This window comes from Heptranchias perlo, unplaced genomic scaffold, assembly GCF_035084215.1.
Source record: "Heptranchias perlo isolate sHepPer1 unplaced genomic scaffold, sHepPer1.hap1 HAP1_SCAFFOLD_172, whole genome shotgun sequence".
Lineage (NCBI taxonomy): Eukaryota > Metazoa > Chordata > Chondrichthyes > Hexanchiformes > Hexanchidae > Heptranchias > Heptranchias perlo.
In genome coordinates this window covers 422,488-443,320 of record NW_027138990.1, presented here as the reverse complement: position 1 = coordinate 443,320, position 20,833 = coordinate 422,488, and the positions used below count along the sequence as shown (strand labels likewise).

The 20,833-nt window shown below is 50.8% G+C and overlaps 1 long non-coding RNA gene across 1 annotated transcript in view; it reads left to right on the top strand.

The window, feature by feature from the left end:
- Positions 1–5,329: 5,329 nt before the first annotated feature.
- LOC137309618 (uncharacterized) overlaps positions 5,330–20,833 on the top strand; it is a 57,289-nt gene continuing 41,785 nt past the window's right edge. Inside the window, exons 1-2 of the long non-coding RNA XR_010959911.1 lie at positions 5,330–5,384; positions 6,458–6,511. This is a non-coding gene — a long non-coding RNA (uncharacterized lncRNA). The remainder of the gene's footprint in view (positions 5,385–6,457; positions 6,512–20,833) is intronic.

Below are 20,833 nucleotides of genomic sequence, written 5' to 3'. Positions count from 1 at the left end.
CCTCTCCACCTAATCCCCCTCTCCACCTAATCCCCCCTCTCCACCTAATCCCCCCTCTCCACCTAATCCCCCCTCTCCTCCTAATCCCCCCTCTCCACCTAATCCCCCCTCTCCACCTAATTCCCCCTCTCCACCTAATTCCCCCCTCTCCACCTATTCCCCCCTCTCCTCCTAATCCCCCCTCTCCACCTAATCCCCCCTCTCCACCTAATCCCCCCTCTCCACCTAATCCCCCTCTCCACCTAATTCCCCCTCTCCACCTAATTCCCCCTCTCCACCTAATCCCCCCCTCTCCACCTATTCCCCCCTCTCCACCTAATCCCCCCCTCTCCACCTAATTCCCCCTCTCCACCTAATCCCCCCTCTCCACCTAATCCCCCCTCTCCACCTAATCCCCCCTCTCCACCTAATCCCCCCTCTCCACCTAATTCCCCCTCTCCACCTAATTCCCCCTCTACACCTAATCCCCCTCTCCTCCTAATCCCCCCTCTCCACCTAATCCCCCCTCTCCACCTATTCCCCCCTCTCCACCTAATCCCCCTCTACACCTAATCCCCCCTCTCACCAATTCCTCAAGTTCCCACTCAGTTCACGACCCACTCCATTCACAATACACTCTCATTCAGCAGGTATCTTCTACTTTATACACCTTTGAGACCAGCAGTTACAACTGTTCAATCAGATCCCAGCTCCCAGGAATTACCCTCTGCTCAGACAATCACTGACAGCTGATTAACTGTTAACCGTTAACTGCCACTGACTTGCAGTTTCTGTTAAAGTTAAAAAAGCATTACGGGATCCTGGGCTTTATTAATCGAGGCAGAGAGTATAAAAGGAAGGAAGTTTTGCTGAACCTTTATAAAACACTGGTTCTGCCCCAGCTGGGTTATTGGCCCATGAATTGCTTGGAGTGCTGAATGAACGGCTCTCACTGCCCCGTCGATTTTCCTCACCAACTCACAGACCACGGTCTTTCCTGCGGGACCTTCCTCTCATGGGAAGCGGAGACGAGCCCAGCGTTAACTCCAGGACCCAGGGGGAAACAAGAGGCTTCATCTCTCCCCTCACCCAATCAGATTGTAGCATCCTTGAAAAACCGCCAAGAGTCAAAACCTTGAGTTCTGTAAAAATCAGGGAGTGAAAACCACAATAAAATCATTTGTAAAAACAGTTGTAGACAGCGAAAAAAAGAGAAGGTAAGAAACAATCAAATAAAATGACAGAGGAAAAAGTTTTTAAAAATTTATGACCAAAAACTATTAAAATAAGGAGGAATGAGACTCCACATTTTTAAAGGTTAATTTTCAGTTGTTTGGCAGTCATTAAGACTCACCGCACTGATAAAGCTTAGTTTGGACTGGGTCTTTCCCAGCGTACCTGTTTTGTGTCGATATTAGTTTGTTCCCAGCTGGGCAGGAGAACAAGTTGGCGCTGGTCCGTTGATACTGTTGATTGCAGCTGGCGATATCCCGTTCAGGTGATGCTGTCGGATTGCCGGCGAACCAGGAAGAGCAAGTTCCAGATTTCCACATTTTTCTGCGTGTGTGCGAACGCTGGAACTTGCTCTTTCATTTGGCCACTAACAACGGAAAGTGCTGTTGAGCTCACCACCCTTAAAGCAATTTACATGGAATTACACAGAATTTACAGCACAGAAACAGGCCATTTGGCCCAACGGGTCTATCCCGGTGTTTATGCTCCACACGAGCCTCCTCCCTCCCGACTCCATCTCACCCTATCACCATTTCCTTCTATTCCTTTCTCCCTCATGTGTTTATCCAGCTTCCCCTTCAATGTATCGATGTTATTCACCTCAACCACTCCATGTGGGAGTGAGTTCCACATTCTCACCACTCTCTGGGGAAAGAAGTTTCTCCTGAATTCACGATTGGATTTATTAGTGACGATCTTATATTTATGGCCCCAAGTTCTGGTCTTCCCCACAAGTGGAAACATTTTCTCTACATCGACCCTATCAAACACTTTCATAACCTGAAAGACGTCTATCAGGTCACCCCTCAGTCTTCCCTTTTCGAGAGAAAAGAGCCCCAGCCTGTTCAGTCTTTCCTGATAGGTAGAACCTCTCAGTTCTGGTAACATCCGAGTAAATCTTTTTTGCACCTTCTCCAGAGCCTCTGTATCCTTTTTATAATATGGAGACCAGAACTGTTCACAATACTCCAAGTGTGGTCTCACCAAGGTTCTATACAAGTTTAACATAACTTCTCTGCTTTTCAATTCTTTCCCTCTAGAAATGATCCCCAGTGCTTGGTTTGCCTTTTTTATGGCCTCATTAACCTGTGTCGCTACTTTTAGTGATTTGTGTATCTGTCCCCCCAGATCCCTCTGCTCCTCCACCCCATTTAGACTCTTATTATCCAATCAGTATGTGGCCTCCTGATTCTTCCCATCAAAATGTCCCACCTCACACTTATCTATATTGAAATTCATTTGTCAATTACACGCCCATTCTACGAGTTTATTAATGTCTTCCTGTATTTTGTTACAGTCCCCCTCAGTATTAACTACACCCCCCAATTCTGCAAATTTTGAAATTGTACTTCGATTCCTGAGTCCAAATTGTTTCTGTAAATGGTGAACAACAGTGTTCCCAGCACCAATCCCTGTGGAACACCACTTCCCACCTTTTGCCAGTCTGAGTAACTACCTTTAACCCCTACTCTCTGTTTACTGTTTTGTAACCAGCTTGCTATCCATTCTGCTACCTGTCCCCTGACTCCACATGCTCTGACATTAATCATGAGTCTACACGTGGTACCTTATCGAAGGCCTTTTGAAAATCCAAATATATCACATCTACTACACTACCCTTGTCTACTCTTTCTGTTACTTCTTCAAAGATTCCAATAATGTTGGTCAAACATGACCTTCCCTTCTGAAATCCGTGCTGACTATTCTTTATTATATTTTCAGTTTCTAGATGTTTTTCTATTACATCTTTGAGTAAAGATTCCGATATCATTCCTATCACCGACATTAAACTAATTGGTCCATAGTTAGAGTGGGAGAAGGGTCGGTAACCAGAGGATACAGATTGAAGGTGATCGGCAAAAGAACCAGAGGGGAGATGAGGAGACATTTTTTTACACGTCAAGTTGTGATGATCTCGAATTCACTGCCTGAAAGGGTGATGGAGGCAGATTAAAAAATAAATTACAAAAGGGAATTGGATAAATATTTGAAGGGAAAAAAATTGCAGGGCTATGGGGAATTAACAGTGGGGTGGGACAAATTCAATAGATCTTTCAAAGAGCCAGCACAGGCACGATGCGCAGAAGGGCCTCCTTCTGTCCTGTATCATTCTCTGGTTTTACGATACATTATCCCAACAAACACTCCCAGGGCAGCGACAGCATGGCTTAGATACAGAGTAAAGCTCCATCTAAACTGTCCCATCAAACACTCCCAGGGCAGGTACAGCACGGCTTAGATACAGAGTAAAGCTCCCTCTACACTGTCCCATCAAACACTCCCAGGGCAGGTACAGCACGGGTTAGATACAGAGTAAAGCTCCCTCTACACTGTCCCATCAAACACTCCCAGGGCAGGTACAGCACGGGTTAGATACAGAGTAAAGCTCCCTCTACACTGTCCCATCAAACACTCCCCGGGCAGGTACAGCACGGCTTAGATACAGAGTAAAGCTCCCTCTACACTTTCCCATCAAACACTCCCAGGGCAGGTACAGCATGGGTTGGATACAGAGTAAAGCTCCTTCTACACTGTCCCATCAAACACTCCCAGGGCAGGTACAGGGTTAGATACAGAGTAAAGCTCCCTCCACACTGTCCCATCAAACACTCCCAGGGCAGGTACAGCATGGGTTGGATACAGAGTAAAGCTCCCTCCACACTGTCCCATCAAACACTCCCGGGGCAGGTACAGCACGGGTTAGATACAGAGTAAAGCTCCCTCTACACTGTCCCATCAAACACTCCCAGGGCAGGTACAGCACGGGTTAGATACAGAGTAAAGCTCCCTCTACGCTGTCCCATCAAACACTCCCAGGGCAGGTACAGCATGGGTTGGATACAGAGTAAAGCTCCTTCTACACTGTCCCATCAAACACTCCCAGGGCAGGTACAGCACGGGTTAGATGCAGAGTAAAGCTCCCTCTACGCTGTCCCATCAAACACTCCCAGGGCAGGTACAGCATGGGTTGGATCCAGAGTAAAGCTCCCTCCACACTGTCCCATCAAACACTCCCAGGGCAGGTACAGCACGGGTAAGATACAGAGTAAAGCTCCCTTTGCACAGCCCCATCAAACTCTCCCAGGGCAGATACAGCACGTGTTAGATACAGAGTAAAGCTCCCTTTGCACAGCCCCATCAAACGTTCCCAGGGCAGGTACAGCACGGGTTAGATACAGAGTAAAGCTCCCTCTACACTGTCCCATCAAACACTCCCAGGGCAGGTACAGCACGGGTTAGATACAGAGTAAAGCTCCCTCTACACTGTCCCATAAAACACTCCCAGAGCAGGTACAGCACGGGTTAGATACAGAGTAAAGCTCCCTCTACACTGTCCCATCAAACACTCCCAGAGCAGGTACAGCACGGGTTAGATACAGAGTAAAGCTCCCTCTACACTGTCCCATCAAACACTCCCAGGGCAGGTACAGCATGGGTTAGATACAGAGTAAAGCTCCCTCCACACTGTCCCATCAAACACTCCCAGGGCAGATACAGCACGTGTTAGATACAGAGTAAAGCTCCCTTTGCACAGCCCCATCAAACGTTCCCAGGGCAGGTACAGCACGGGTTAGATACAGAGTAAAGCTCCCTCTACACTGTCCCATCAAACACTCCCAGGGCAGGTACAGCACGGGTTAGATACAGAGTAAAGCTCCCTCTACACTGTCCCATAAAACACTCCCAGAGCAGGTACAGCACGGGTTAGATACAGAGTAAAGCTCCCTCTACACTGTCCCATCAAACACTCCCAGGGCAGGTACAGCACGGGTTAGATACAGAGTAAAGCTCCCTCTACACTGTCCCATCAAACACTCCCAGGACAGGTAAAGGGTTAGATACAGAGTAAAGCTCCCTCTACACTGTCCCATCAAACACTCCCAGAGCAGGTACAGCACGGGTTAGATACAGAGTAAAGCTCCCTCCACACTGTCCCATCAAACACTCCCAGGGCAGGTACAGCACGGGTTAGATACAGAGTAAAGCTCCCTCTACACTGTCCCATCAAACACTCCCAGGGCAGGTACAGGGTTAGATACAGAGTAAAGCTCCCTCGACACTGTCCCCTTTGTGTGACCTGTATACTGTGGATGATTCTGTCTGTTCCTTGTCCTCAGGGTTCCGATGGTGGAATTGGGGAACCAGGACGAACAGGCCTCGAAGGAGCCAAGGTCAGTCCCAGGAGTGCGGCAGCCAGTATCTTTTCTCGTCTTTTCCATTTTATGTTCTCGTTGTTGCCGCTCTGGGTGTCGAGTTCCCCCTCCCCTCTCTGCCACCACCCCCCCTGCCCCCCGCGCCCACCTAAAACCTGCACATCTTTCCTGGCCCACTCCGAGATGTTTTAACCCTTGCAGGCCCAGATATGAGGGGGAGCGCAATACATCTCACTCCTCTCCTCATTGCTTTCCGCTCAAAATCACCAGGCCCTCCCCCCAAATGGAACATTGGAACTACTTTGATTCCCTGATTTCATGAACAGGAGGAGGCCATTCAGCCCCTCGAGCTTGTTCCACCATTCAATTAGATCATGACTGGTCCGTATCTCAACTCCATTTCCCGGCCTTGGTAACCATTAATACCCTCACCCAACAAAAATCCATCGATCTCAGTCTTGAAAGCTCCAATTGACCCCCAGCATCAACAGCTATTTTTGGGGGAGAGAGTTCCAGATTCCCACTCCCCTTTGTGTGAAGAAGTGCTTCCTGACATCACCCCTGACCGGCCTGGCTCTAATTTTAAGATGATTCCCCCTTGTTCTGGACTCCCCCCACCAGAGGAAATAGTTTCTCTCTCTCCACCCTATCAAATCCTTTAATCATCTTAAACACCTCGATTAGATCACCCCTTAATCTTCTATACTCGAGGGAATACAAGCCGAGTCGATGCAAACTGTCCTCAGAATTTAACCCTTTCAGCCCCGGTATCATTCTGGTGAATCTGCACTGCACCCCCTCCAAGACCAATATATCCTTCCCGAGGTGCGGTGCCCAGAACTGAACCCAGGATCTCCAGATGGGGTCTGACCAGAGCTCTGAACATCTGGAACATAACTTCCTGCCCTTTGTATTCCAGCCCTCGAGATCAAGGCCAACATTCCATTCGCCTTTTTCATCATTTTCTGTACCTGTCCACTGGCTTTCAGTGATTTCTGTATTTGGACCCCTAAATCTCTCTGCTCCTCCACAGTCCCGAGCTTCTCACCATTTGAGCTGTGTTGATTACTTGGGCTTTTGTCTTGTTGCAGGGTGACCGAGGATCTCCTGGAGTGGAAGGAATCAGCGGCCCGAAAGGGAACAGGGTAATTGAAGTGACAAGTGCCATGTCTCCAGTTACTGGAAACAGCACTCCATTCGCAATCCAAGCCAGCCCAGCACCCGAAGCTCACACCCCTGTCCGGGGATATAGTCAGGCAGGGCAGGCAGTTATACCCAGATAGAATCAACCTCTCCCCCCACCCCCCTCCCACCCCCACCCACACTCCCCTTGGGGCGGAGCTCCCACCCCCCCCTCCCCTCGGGACGCAGCTCCCACCCCCACCCACCCTCCCCTCGGGGCAGAACTCACTCACCACCCACCCTCCCCTCGGGGCAGAACTCACTCACCACCCCCCCCCTCCCCTCGGGACGCAGCTCCCACCCCCACCCACCCTCCCCTCGGGGCAGAACTCACTCACCACCCACCCTCCCCTCGGGGCAGAACTCACTCACCACCCACCCTTCCCTCGGGGCGGAGCTCCCACCCCCACCCACCCTCCCCTCGGGGCAGAACTCCCCCCTTCCCCTCCACTCGGGTACTCCTCGGGTCGCAGCCCCTGCAAAATGTCAACTGAATGAGCTCACACACGCGCACAAGCATTCTCTTCTCTGATTTCATTCGTTCACATTCTGTGCAATTTCTCTGCTCTTTTTCTCTTTCTCTCTGTCACTCTCTTTCTCTGGCTCTCTCTCTCTCTCTCCCTCTCCCCCTGCCTCTCCCTCTCCCCCTGCCTCTCCCTCTCCCCCTGCCTCTCCCTCTCTCCCTGACTCCCCCTGCCTCTCCCTCTCCCCCTGCCTCTCCCTCTCCCCCTGCCTCTCTGCCTCTCCCTCTCCCCCTGCCTCTCGCTCTCCCCCTGCCTCTCCCTCTCCCCCTGCCTCTCCCTCTCCCCCTGCCTCTCCCTCTCCCCCTGCCTCTCCCTCTCCCCCTGCCTCTCCCTCTCCCCCTGCCTCTCCCTCTCCCCCTGCCTCTCCCTCTCCCCCTGCCTCTCCCTCTCCCCCTGCCTCCCCCTCTCCCCCTGCCTCTCCCTCTCCCCCTGCCTCTCCCTGTCTGTCCCTCTCTCTACCTCTCCCTGTCTGTCCCTCTCTAACTATCTCTCCCTGTCACTCTCTCTAACTCTCTCTCACTCCCTGTCTCTCTCTCTCACTCCCTGTCTCTCTCTCTCACTCCCTGTCTCTCTCTCTCACTCCCTGTCTCTCTCTCTCACTCCCTGTCTCTCTCTCTCACTCCCTCTCTCTCTCTCACTCCCTGTCTCTCTCTCTCTCTCACTCCCTGTCTCTCTCTCTCTCTCACTCCCTGTCTCTCTCTCTCTCTCACTCCCTGTCCTCTCTCTCTCTCTCTCTCTCACTCCCTGTCTCTCTCTCTCTCACTCCCTGTCTCTCTCTCTCTCACTCCCTGTCTCTCTCTCTCTCACTCCCTGTCTCTCTCTCTCTCTCACTCCCTGCCTCTCTCTCACTCTCACTCCCTGTCTCTCTCTCTCTCTCTCACTCCCTGTCTCTCTCTCTCTCTCACTCCCTCTCTCTCTCTCTCTCTCTCTCACTCCCTGTCTCTCTCTCTCTCTCTCACTCCCTGTCTCTCTCTCTCTCTCACTCCCTGTCTCTCTCTCTCTCTCTCTCTCTCACTCCCTGTCTCTCCCTCTCTCACTCCCTGTCTCTCTCTCTCTCTCTCTCACTCCCTATCTCTCCGTATCTCTCTCTCTCTCTCGTTCTCTATCTCTCCCTGACTCTCCCTCCCTCTTTATCTCTCCCCTCTCTCTATCTCTCTCTCTCCCCCTCTCTCTCTCTCCCCCTCTCTCTCTCTCCCCCTCTCTCTCTCTCTCTCCCCCTATCACTCTCCCCCTATCACTCTTTCTCTATTTCTCCCGGTGTGTCTCTCTCTCTTTCTCTCTCTATCTCCTCCGGTCCCTCTCCCTCTCTATCTCTTCCAGTCTCTCTCTCTCTATCTCTCCTTGTCCCCCTCTCTTTAACTATCGCTCCCTGTCTCTTTCTCTCGCTCTCCCTCTCTCTCCCTCTCTCTCCCTCTCTCTCTATCAGTCTCTATCTCTCCCTCTCTCTCTATCTGTCTCTATCTCTCCATGTCTCTCTCTCTCTATCTATCTCTCCCTGTCTCTCTCTCTCTATCTATTCCTCCCTGACTCTCTCTCTTTCTATTCCTCCCTGACTCTCTGTCTCTATCCCTCTCTCTATCTATCTCCCCCTGTCTCTCTCCCCCTCTCTCTATCTCTCCCTTTCCCTCTCGTTCCCTGTCTCGCTCCCTCTCTCTCTCCCTGCCTCTCTCCATCTCTGTCTCTCCCTGTCTCTCTCTCTCTATCTCTCTTTGTCTCTCTCTCTCTATCTATCGCTCTCTCTATCTATCTCTCTCTCCCTACCACTGTCTCTCTTGCTCTCTCTCTATCTCTCTCTCTCTCTCTCTCTCCCCGTCTCTCTCTCTCTCGATATATATCTCTCCCTGTTTCTCCCCTCCATCTTTCTCTCTATATCGGCCTCTCTTCAGCTATTTATCTCTCTCTCTGACCGAGAGTCGGTGTGTAAAACGATTCTCACCGAGAGTCGGTGTGTAAAACAATTCCCGCCATGAATCGGTGTGTAAAATGATTCTCACCGACAGTTGGTGTGTAAAACGATTCTCACCGGATGTCCGAGAGTCGGTGTGTAAAACGATTCTCACCGAGAGTCGGTGTGTGAAACGATTCTCACCGAGAGTCGGTGTGTGAAACGATTCTCACCGAGAGTCGGTGTGTGAAACGATTCTCACCGAGAGTCGGTGTGTAAAACGATTCTCACCGAGAGTCGGTGTGTAAAACGATTCTCACCGAGAGTCGGTGTGTGAAACGATTCTCACCCAGAGTGTGTGTAAAACGATTCTCACCGAGAGTCGGTGTGTAAAACGATTCTCACCGAGAGTCGGTGTGTAAAACGATTCTCGCCCCGAGTCGGTGTGTAAAACGATTCTCACCGAGAATCGTTGTGTAAAACGATTCTCATCGAGAGTCGGTGTGTGAAACGATTCTCACCGAGAGTCGGTGTGTGAAACGATTCTCACCGAGAGTCGGTGTGCAAAATGAATCTCACCGAGAGTCGGTGTGTGAAACGATTCTCACCGAGAGTCGGTGTGTAAAACGATTCTCACCGAGAGTCGGTGTGTAAAACGATTCTCACCGAGAGTCGGTGTGTAAAACGATTCTCACCCAGAGTCGGTGTGGAAAAGGATTCTCACCGAGAGTCGGTGTGTAAAACGATTCTCACCGAGAGTCGGTGTGTAAAACGATTCTCACCCAGAGTCGGTGTGTAAAACGATTCTCGCCCAGAGTCGGTGTGTAAAACGATTCTCGCCGAGAGTCGGTGTGTAAAACGATTCTCACCGAGAGTCGGTGTGTAAAACGATTCTCACCGAGAGTCGGTGTGTAAAACGATTCTCGCCCCGAGTCGGTGTGTAAAACGATTCTCACCGAGAGTCGGTGTGTAAAACGATTCTCATCGAGAGTCGGTGTGTGAAACGATTCTCACCGAGAGTCGGTGTGTGAAACGATTCTCACCGAGAGTCGGTGTGCAAAATGAATCTCACCGAGAGTCGGTGTGTGAAACGATTCTCACCGAGAGTCGGTGTGTAAAACGATTCTCACCGAGAGTCTGTGTGTAAAACAATTCTCACCGAGAGTCGGTGTGTGAAACGATTCTCACCGAGAGTCGGTGTGTGAAACGATTCTCACCGAGAGTCGGTGTGTGAAACGATTCTCACCGAGAGTCGGTGTGTAAAACGATTCTCACCGAGAGTGTGTGTAAAACGATTCTCACCGAGAGTCGGTGTGTAAAACGATTCTCACCGAGAGTCGGTGTGTAAAACGATTCTCACCGAGAGTCGGTGTGTAAAACGATTCTCGCCCCGAGTCGGTGTGTAAAAGGATTCTCACCGAGAGTCGGTGTGTAAAACGATTCTCACCGAGAGTCGGTGTGTGAAACGATTCTCACCGAGAGTCGGTGTGTGAAACGATTCTCACCGAGAGTCGGTGTGTAAAACGATTCTCACCGAGAGTCGGTGTGTGAAACGATTCTCACCGAGAGTCGGTGTGTGAAACGATTCTCACCGAGAGTCGGTGTGTAAAACGAATCTCACCGAGAGTCGGTGCGTGAAACGATTCTCACCGAGAGTCGGTGTGTAAAACGATTCTCACCGAGAGTCGGTGTGTAAAACGATTCTCACCCAGAGTCGGTGTGGAAAAGGATTCTCACCGAGAGTCGGTGTGTAAAACGATTCTCACCCAGAGTCGGTGTGTAAAACGATTCTCGCCCAGAGTCGGTGTGTAAAACGATTCTCGCCCAGAGTCGGTGTGTAAAACGATTCTCGCCGAGAGTCGGTGTGTAAAACGATTCTCGCCGAGAGTCGGTGTGTAAAACGATTCTCGCCGAGAGTCGGTGTGTAAAACGATTCTCGCCGAGAGTCGGTGTGTAAAACGATTCTCGCCGAGAGTCGGTGTGTAAAACGATTCTCGCCCTGAGTCGGTGTGTAAAACGATTCTCACCGAGAGTGTGTGTAAAACGATTCTCACCGAGAGTCGGTGTGTGAAACGATTCTCACCGAGAGTCGGTGTGTGAAACGATTCTCACCGAGAGTCGGTGTGTGAAACGATTCTCACCGAGAGTCGGTGTGTGAAACGATTCTCACCCCGAGTCGGTGTGTGAAACGATTCTCACCGAGAGTCGGTGTGTAAAACGAATCTCACCGAGAGTCGGTGTGTTAAACGATTCTCACCGAGAGTCGGTGTGTAAAACGATTCTCACCCAGAGTCGGTGTGTAAAACGATTCTCACCCAGAGTCGGTGTGTAAAACGATTCTCGCCCAGAGTTGGTGTGTAAAACGATTCTCGCCGAGAGTCGGTGTGTAAAACGATTCTCGCCGAGAGTCGGTGTGTAAAACGATTCTCGCCCAGAGTCGGTGTGTAAAACGATTCTCGTCCAGAGTTGGTGTGTAAAACGATTCTCGCCGAGAGTCGGTGTGTAAAACGATTCTCGCCGAGAGTCGGTGTGTAAAACGATTCTCACCGAGAGTCGGTGTGTAAAACGATTCTCGCCCAGAGTCGGTGTGTAAAACGATTCTCGCCCAGAGTCGGTGTGTAAAACGATTCTCGCCGAGAGTCGGTGTGTAAAACGATTCTCGCCGAGAGTCGGTGTGTAAAACGATTCTCGCCGAGAGTCGGTGTGTAAAACGATTCTCGCCCCGAGTCGGTGTGTAAAACGATTCTCACCGAGAGTCGGTGTGTAAAACGATTCTCATCGAGAGTCGGTGTGTGAAACGATTCTCACCGAGAGTCGGTGTATGAAACGATTCTCACCGAGAGTCGGTGTGCAAAATGAATCTCACCGAGAGTCGGTGTGCGAAACGATTCTCACCGAGAGTCGGTGTGTAAAACGATTCTCACCGAGAGTCAGTGTGTAAAACGATTCTCACCGAGAGTCGGTGTGTGAAACGATTCTCTCCGAGAGTCGGTGTGTGAAACGATTCTCACCGAGAGTCGGTGTGTAAAACGATTCTCACCGAGAGTGTGTGTAAAACGATTCTCACCGAGAGTCGGTGTGTAAAACGATTCTCACCGAGAGTCGGTGTGTAAAACGATTCTCACCGAGAGTCGGTGTGTAAAACGATTCTCGCCCCGAGTCGGTGTGTAAAAGGATTCTCACCGAGAGTCGGTGTGTAAAACGATTCTCACCGAGAGTCGGTGTGTGAAACGATTCTCACCGAGAGTCGGTGTGTGAAACGATTCTCACCGAGAGTCGGTGTGTAAAACGATTCTCACCGAGAGTCGGTGTGTAAAACGATTCTCACCGAGAGTCGGTGTGTGAAACGATTCTCACCGAGAGTCGGTGTGTAAAACGAATCTCACCGAGAGTCGGTGTGTGAAACGATTCTCACCGAGAGTCGGTGTGTAAAACGATTCTCACCGAGAGTCGGTGTGTAAAACGATTCTCACCCAGAGTCGGTGTGGAAAAGGATTCTCACCGAGAGTCGGTGTGTAAAACGATTCTCACCCAGAGTCGGTGTGTAAAACGATTCTCGCCCAGAGTCGGTGTGTAAAACGATTCTCGCCCAGAGTCGGTGTGTAAAACGATTCTCGCCGAGAGTCGGTGTGTAAAACGATTCTCGCCGAGAGTCGGTGTGTAAAACGATTCTCGCCGAGAGTCGGTGTGTGAAACGATTCTCACCGAGAGTCGGTGTGTAAAACGATTCTCGCCCTGAGTCGGTGTGTAAAACGATTCTCACCGAGAGTGTGTGTAAAACTATCCTCACCCCGAGTCGGTGTGTAAAACGATTCTCGCCCTGAGTCGGTGTGTAAAACGATTCTCACCGAGAGTCGGTGTGTGAAACGATTCTCACCGAGAGTCGGTGTGTGAAACGATTCTCACCGAGAGTCGGTGTGTGAAACGATTCTCCCCGAGAGTCGGTGTGTGAAACGATTCTCGCCGAGAGTCGGTGTGTAAAACGATTCTCGCCGAGAGTCGGTGTGTGAAACGATTCTCGCCGAGAGTCGGTGTGTGAAACGATTCTCGCCGAGAGTCGGTGTGTGAAACGAATCTCACCGAGAGTCGGTGTGTGAAACGATTCTCACCGAGAGTCGGTGTGTAAAACGATTCTCACCGAGAGTCGGTGTGTAAAACGATTCTCACCCAGAGTCGGTGTGGAAAAGGATTCTCACCGAGAGTCGGTGTGTAAAACGATTCTCACCGAGAGCCGGTGTGTAAAACGATTCTCGCCCAGAGTCGGTGTGTAAAACGATTCTCGCCCAGAGTCGGTGTGTAAAACGATTCTCGCCGAGAGTCGGTGTGTAAAACGATTCTCGCCGAGAGTCGGTGTGTAAAACGATTCTCACCGAGAGTCGGTGTGTAAAACGATTCTCACCGAGAGTCGGTGTGTAAAACGATTCTCACCGAGAGTCGGTGTGTAAAACGATTCTCACCCAGAGTCGGTGTGGAAAAGGATTCTCACCGAGAGTCGGTGTGTAAAACGATTCTCACCCAGAGTCGGTGTGTAAAACGATTCTCGCCCAGAGTCGGTGTGTAAAACGATTCTCGCCCAGAGTCGGTGTGTAAAACGATTCTCGCCGAGAGTCGGTGTGTAAAACGATTCTCGCCGAGAGTCGGTGTGTAAAACGATTCTCGCCGAGAGTCGGTGTGTAAAACGATTCTCGCCGAGAGTCGGTGTGTAAAACGATTCTCGCCCTGAGTCGGTGTGTAAAACGATTCTCACCGAGAGTGTGTGTAAAACTATCCTCACCCCGAGTCGGTGTGTAAAACGATTCTCGCCCTGAGTCGGTGTGTAAAACGATTCTCACCGAGAGTCGGTGTGTGAAACGATTCTCACCGAGAGTCGGTGTGTGAAACGATTCTCACCGAGAGTCGGTGTGTGAAACGATTCTCACCGAGAGTCGGTGTGTGAAACGATTCTCACCGAGAGTCGGTGTGTAAAACGATTCTCGCCGAGAGTCGGTGTGTGAAACGATTCTCTCCGAGAGTCGGTGTGTGAAACGATTCTCACCGAGAGTCGGTGTGTGAAACGATTCTCACCGAGAGTCGGTGTGTGAAACGAATCTCACCGAGAGTCGGTGTGTGAAACGATTCTCACCGAGAGTCGGTGTGTAAAACGATTCTCACCGAGAGTCGGTGTGTAAAACGATTCTCACCCAGAGTCGGTGTGGAAAAGGATTCTCACCGAGAGTCGGTGTGTAAAACGATTCTCACCGAGAGCCGGTGTGTAAAACGATTCTCGCCCAGAGTCGGTGTGTAAAACGATTCTCGCCCAGAGTCGGTGTGTAAAACGATTCTCGCCGAGAGTCGGTGTGTAAAACGATTCTCGCCGAGAGTCGGTGTGTAAAACGATTCTCGCCGAGAGTCGGTGTGTAAAACGATTCTCGCCCAGAGTCGGTGTGTAAAACGATTCTCACCGAGAGTCGGTGTGTAAAACGATTCTCGCCCTGAGTCGGTGTGTAAAACGATTCTCGCCCCGAGTCGGTGTGTAAAAGGATTCTCACCGAGAGTCGGTGTGTAAAACGATTCTCACCGAGAGTCGGTGTGTGAAACGATTCTCACCGAGAGTCGGTGTGTGAAACGATTCTCACCGAGAGTCGGTGTGTAAAACGATTCTCACCGAGAGTCGGTGTGTGAAACGATTCTCACCGAGAGTCGGTGTGTGAAACGATTCTCACCGAGAGTCGGTGTGTAAAACGAATCTCACCGAGAGTCGGTGTGTGAAACGATTCTCACCGAGAGTCGGTGTGTAAAACGATTCTCACCGAGAGTCGGTGTGTAAAACGATTCTCACCCAGAGTCGGTGTGGAAAAGGATTCTCACCGAGAGTCGGTGTGTAAAACGATTCTCACCCAGAGTCGGTGTGTAAAACGATTCTCGCCCAGAGTCGGTGTGTAAAACGATTCTCGCCCAGAGTCGGTGTGTAAAACGATTCTCGCCGAGAGTCGGTGTGTAAAACGATTCTCGCCGAGAGTCGGTGTGTAAAACGATTCTCGCCGAGAGTCGGTGTGTAAAACGATTCTCGCCGAGAGTCGGTGTGTAAAACGATTCTCGCCGAGAGTCGGTGTGTAAAACGATTCTCGCCCTGAGTCGGTGTGTAAAACGATTCTCGCCCTGAGTCGGTGTGTAAAACGATTCTCACCGAGAGTGTGTGTAAAACTATTCTCACCCCGAGTCGGTGTGTAAAACGATTCTCGCCCTGAGTCGGTGTGTAAAACGATTCTCACCGAGAGTGTGTGTAAAACGATTCTCACCGAGAGTCGGTGTGTGAAACGATTCTCACCGAGAGTCGGTGTGTGAAACGATTCTCACCGAGAGTCGGTGTGTGAAACGATTCTCACCGAGAGTCGGTGTGTGAAACGATTCTCACCGAGAGTCGGTGTGTAAAACGAATCTCACCGAGAGTCGGTGTGTTAAACGATTCTCACCGAGAGCCGGTGTGTAAAACGATTCTCACCGAGAGTCGGTGTGTAAAACGATTCTCACCCAGAGTCGGTGTGGAAAAGGATTCTCACCGAGAGCCGGTGTGTAAAACGATTCTCGCCCAGAGTCGGTGTGTAAAACGATTCTCGCCCAGAGTCGGTGTGTAAAACGATTCTCGCCGAGAGTCGGTGTGTAAAACGATTCTCGCCGAGAGTCGGTGTGTAAAACGATTCTCACCGAGAGTCGGTGTGTAAAACGATTCTCACCGAGAGTCGGTGTGTAAAACGATTCTCACCGAGAGTCGGTGTGTAAAACGATTCTCACCCAGAGTCGGTGTGGAAAAGGATTCTCACCGAGAGTCGGTGTGTAAAACGATTCTCACCCAGAGTCGGTGTGTAAAACGATTCTCGCCCAGAGTTGGTGTGTAAAACGATTCTCGCCCAGAGTCGGTGTGTAAAACGATTCTCGCCGAGAGTCGGTGTGTAAAACGATTCTCACCGAGAGTCGGTGTGTAAAACGATTCTCGCCCAGAGTCGGTGTGTAAAACGATTCTCGCCGAGAGTCGGTGTGTAAAACGATTCTCGCCGAGAGTCGGTGTGTAAAACGATTCTCGCCGAGAGTCGGTGTGTAAAACGATTCTCGCCCTGAGTCGGTGTGTAAAACGATTCTCACCGAGAGTGTGTGTAAAACTATCCTCACCCCGAGTCGGTGTGTAAAACGATTCTCGCCCTGAGTAGGTGTGTAAAACGATTCTCACCGAGAGTCGGTGTGTGAAACGATTCTCACCGAGAGTCGGTGTGTGAAACGATTCTCGCCGAGAGTCGGTGTGTGAAACGATTCTCGCCGAGAGTCGGTGTGTGAAACGATTCTCGCCGAGAGTCGGTGTGTGAAACGATTCTCGCCGAGAGTCGGTGTGTGAAACGATTCTCCCCGAGAGTCGGTGTGTAAAACGATTCTCGCCGAGAGTCGGTGTGTAAAACGATTCTCGCCGAGAGTCGGTGTGTAAAACGATTCTCGCCGAGAGTCGGTGTGTAAAACGATTCTCTCCGAGAGTCGGTGTGTAAAACGATTCTCGCCCTGAGTCGGTGTGTAAAACGATTCTCGCCCCGAGTCGGTGTGTAAAAGGATTCTCACCGAGAGTCGGTGTGTAAAACGATTCTCACCGAGAGTCGGTGTGTGAAACGATTCTCACCGAGAGTCGGTGTGTAAAACGATTCTCGCCGAGAGTCGGTGTGCGAAACGATTCTCACCGAGAGTCGGTGTGTGAAACGATTCTCACCGAGAGTCGGTGTGTGAAACGATTGTCGCCGAGAGTCGGTGTGTAAAACGATTCTCACCGAGAGTCGGTGTGTAAAACGATTCTCACCCAGAGTCGGTGTGGAAAAGGATTCTCACCGAGAGTCGGTGTGTAAAACGATTCTCACCCAGAGTCGGTGTGTAAAACGATTCTCGCCCAGAGTCGGTGTGTAAAACGATTCTCGCCCAGAGTCGGTGTGTAAAACGATTCTCGCCGAGAGTCGGTGTGTAAAACGATTCTCGCCGAGAGTCGGTGTGTAAAACGATTCTCGCCGAGAGTCGGTGTGTAAAACGATTCTCGCCGAGAGTCGGTGTGTAAAACGATTCTCGCCGAGAGTCGGTGTGTAAAACGATTCTCGCCCTGAGTCGGTGTGTAAAACGATTCTCGCCCTGAGTCGGTGTGTAAAACGATTCTCACCGAGAGTGTGTGTAAAACTATTCTCACCCCGAGTCGGTGTGTAAAACGATTCTCGCCCTGAGTCGGTGTGTAAAACGATTCTCACCGAGAGTGTGTGTAAAACGATTCTCACCGAGAGTCGGTGTGTGAAACGATTCTCACCGAGAGTCGGTGTGTGAAACGATTCTCACCCAGAGTCGGTGTGTGAAACGATTCTCACCGAGAGTCGGTGTGTGAAACGATTCTCACCGAGAGTCGGTGTGTGAAACGATTCTCACCCAGAGTCGGTGTGTGAAACGATTCTCACCGAGAGTCGGTGTGTGAAACGATTCTCACCGAGAGTCGGTGTGTGAAACGATTCTCACCCAGAGTCGGTGTGTGAAACGATTCTCACCGAGAGTCGGTGTGTGAAACGATTCTCACCGAGAGTCGGTGTGTAAAACGAATCTCACCGAGAGTCGGTGTGTTAAACGATTCTCACCGAGAGCCGGTGTGTAAAACGATTCTCACCGAGAGTCGGTGTGTAAAACGATTCTCACCCAGAGTCGGTGTGGAAAAGGATTCTCACCGAGAGTCGGTGTGTAAAACGATTCTCACCGAGAGTCGGTGTGTAAAACGATTCTCGCCCAGAGTCGGTGTGTAAAACGATTCTCGCCCAGAGTCGGTGTGTAAAACGATTCTCGCCGAGAGTCGGTGTGTAAAACGATTCTCGCCGAGAGTCGGTGTGTAAAACGATTCTCGCCGAGAGTCGGTGTGTAAAACGATTCTCGCCCAGATTCGGTGTGTAAAACGATTCTCGCCCAGAGTCGGTGTGTAAAACGATTCTCGCCGAGAGTCGGTGTGTAAAACGATTCTCGCCGAGAGTCGGTGTGTAAAACGATTCTCACCGAGAGTCGGTGTGTAAAACGATTCTCGCCCCGAGTCGGTGTGTAAAACGATTCTCACCGAGAGTCGGTGTGTAAAACGATTCTCACCGAGAGTCGGTGTGTGAAACGATTCTCACCGAGAGTCGGTGTGTGAAACGATTCTCACCGAGAGTCGGTGTGTGAAACGATTCTCACCGAGAGTCGGTGTGTGAAACGATTCTCACCGAGAGTCGGTGTGTAAAACGAATCTCACCGAGAGTCGGTGTGTTAAACGATTCTCACCGAGAGCCGGTGTGTAAAACGATTCTCACCGAGAGTCGGTGTGTAAAACGATTCTCACCCAGAGTCGGTGTGGAAAAGGATTCTCACCGAGAGCCGGTGTGTAAAACGATTCTCGCCCAGAGTCGGTGTGTAAAACGATTCTCGCCCAGAGTCGGTGTGTAAAACGATTCTCGCCGAGAGTCGGTGTGTAAAACGATTCTCGCCGAGAGTCGGTGTGTAAAACGATTCTCACCGAGAGTCGGTGTGTAAAACGATTCTCACCGAGAGTCGGTGTGTAAAACGATTCTCACCGAGAGTCGGTGTGTAAAACGATTCTCACCCAGAGTCGGTGTGGAAAAGGATTCTCACCGAGAGTCGGTGTGTAAAACGATTCTCACCCAGAGTCGGTGTGTAAAACGATTCTCGCCCAGAGTCGGTGTGTAAAACGATTCTCGCCCAGAGTCGGTGTGTAAAACGATTCTCGCCGTGAGTCGGTGTGTAAAACGATTCTCGCCGAGAGTCGGTGTGTAAAACGATTCTCGCCGAGAGTCGGTGTGTAAAACGATTCTCGCCGAGAGTCGGTGTGTAAAACGATTCTCGCCCTGAGTCGGTGTGTAAAACGATTCTCACCGAGAGTGTGTGTAAAACTATCCTCACCCCGAGTCGGTGTGTAAAACGATTCTCGCCCTGAGTCGGTGTGTAAAACGATTCTCACCGAGAGTCGGTGTGTGAAACGATTCTCACCGAGAGTCGGTGTGTGAAACGATTCTCGCCGAGAGTCGGTGTGTGAAACGATTCTCGCCGAGAGTCGGTGTGTGAAACGATTCTCGCCGAGAGTCGGTGTGTGAAACGATTCTCGCCGAGAGTCGGTGTGTGAAACGATTCTCGCCGAGAGTCGGTGTGTGAAACGATTCTCCCCGAGAGTCGGTGTGTGAAACGATTCTCGCCGAGAGTCGGTGTGTGAAACGATTCTCGCCGAGAGTCGGTGTGTGAAACGATTCTCGCCGAGAGTCGGTGTGTGAAACGATTCTCGCCGAGAGTCGGTGTGTGAAACGATTCTCGCCGAGAGTCGGTGTGTGAAACGAATCTCGCCGAGAGTCGGTGTGTGAAACGATTCTCGCCGAGAGTCGGTGTGTAAAACGATTCTCACCGAGAGTCGGTGTGTAAAACGATTCTCACCCAGAGTCGGTGTGGAAAAGGATTCTCACCGAGAGTCGGTGTGTAAAACGATTCTCACCGAGAGCCGGTGTGTAAAACGATTCTCGCCCAGAGTCGGTGTGTAAAACGATTCTCGCCCAGAGTCGGTGTGTAAAACGATTCTCGCCGAGAGTCGGTGTGTAAAACGATTCTCGCCGAGAGTCGGTGTGTAAAACGATTCTCGCCGAGAGTCGGTGTGTAAAACGATTCTCGCCCAGAGTCGGTGTGTAAAACGATTCTCTCCGAGAGTCGGTGTGTAAAACGATTCTCGCCCGGAGTCGGTGTGTAAAACGATTCTCGCCCCGAGTCGGTGTGTAAAAGGATTCTCACCGAGAGTCGGTGTGTAAAACGATTCTCACCGAGAGTCGGTGTGTGAAACGATTCTCACCGAGAGTCGGTGTGTAAAACGATTCTCGCCGAGAGTCGGTGTGTGAAACGATTCTCACCGAGAGTCGGTGTGTGAAACGATTCTCACCGAGAGTCGGTGTGTAAAACGAATCTCACCGAGAGTCGGTGTGTGAAACGATTCTCACCGAGAGTCGGTGTGTAAAACGATTCTCACCGAGAGTCGGTGTGTAAAACGATTCTCACCCAGAGTCGGTGTGGAAAAGGATTCTCTCCGAGAGTCGGTGTGTAAAACGATTCTCACCCAGAGTCGGTGTGTAAAACGATTCTCGCCCAGAGTCGGTGTGTAAAACGATTCTCGCCCAGAGTCGGTGTGTAAAACGATTCTCGCCGAGAGTCGGTGTGTAAAACGATTCTCGCCGAGAGTCGGTGTGTAAAACGATTCTCGCCGAGAGTCGGTGTGTAAAACGATTCTCGCCGAGAGTCGGTGTGTAAAACGATTCTCGCCGAGAGTCGGTGTGTAAAACGATTCTCGCCCTGAGTCGGTGTGTAAAACGATTCTCGCCCTGAGTCGGTGTGTAAAACGATTCTCACCGAGAGTGTGTGTAAAACTATTCTCACCCCGAGTCGGTGTGTAAAACGATTCTCGCCCTGAGTCGGTGTGTAAAACGATTCTCACCGAGAGTGTGTGTAAAACGATTCTCACCGAGAGTCGGTGTGTGAAACGATTCTCACCGAGAGTCGGTGTGTGAAACGATTCTCACCCAGAGTCGGTGTGTGAAACGATTCTCACCGAGAGTCGGTGTGTGAAACGATTCTCACCGAGAGTCGGTGTGTAAAACGAATCTCACCGAGAGTCGGTGTGTTAAACGATTCTCACCGAGAGCCGGTGTGTAAAACGATTCTCACCGAGAGTCGGTGTGTAAAACGATTCTCACCCAGAGTCGGTGTGGAAAAGGATTCTCACCGAGAGTCGGTGTGTAAAACGATTCTCACCGAGAGTCGGTGTGTAAAACGATTCTCGCCCAGAGTCGGTGTGTAAAACGATTCTCGCCCAGAGTCGGTGT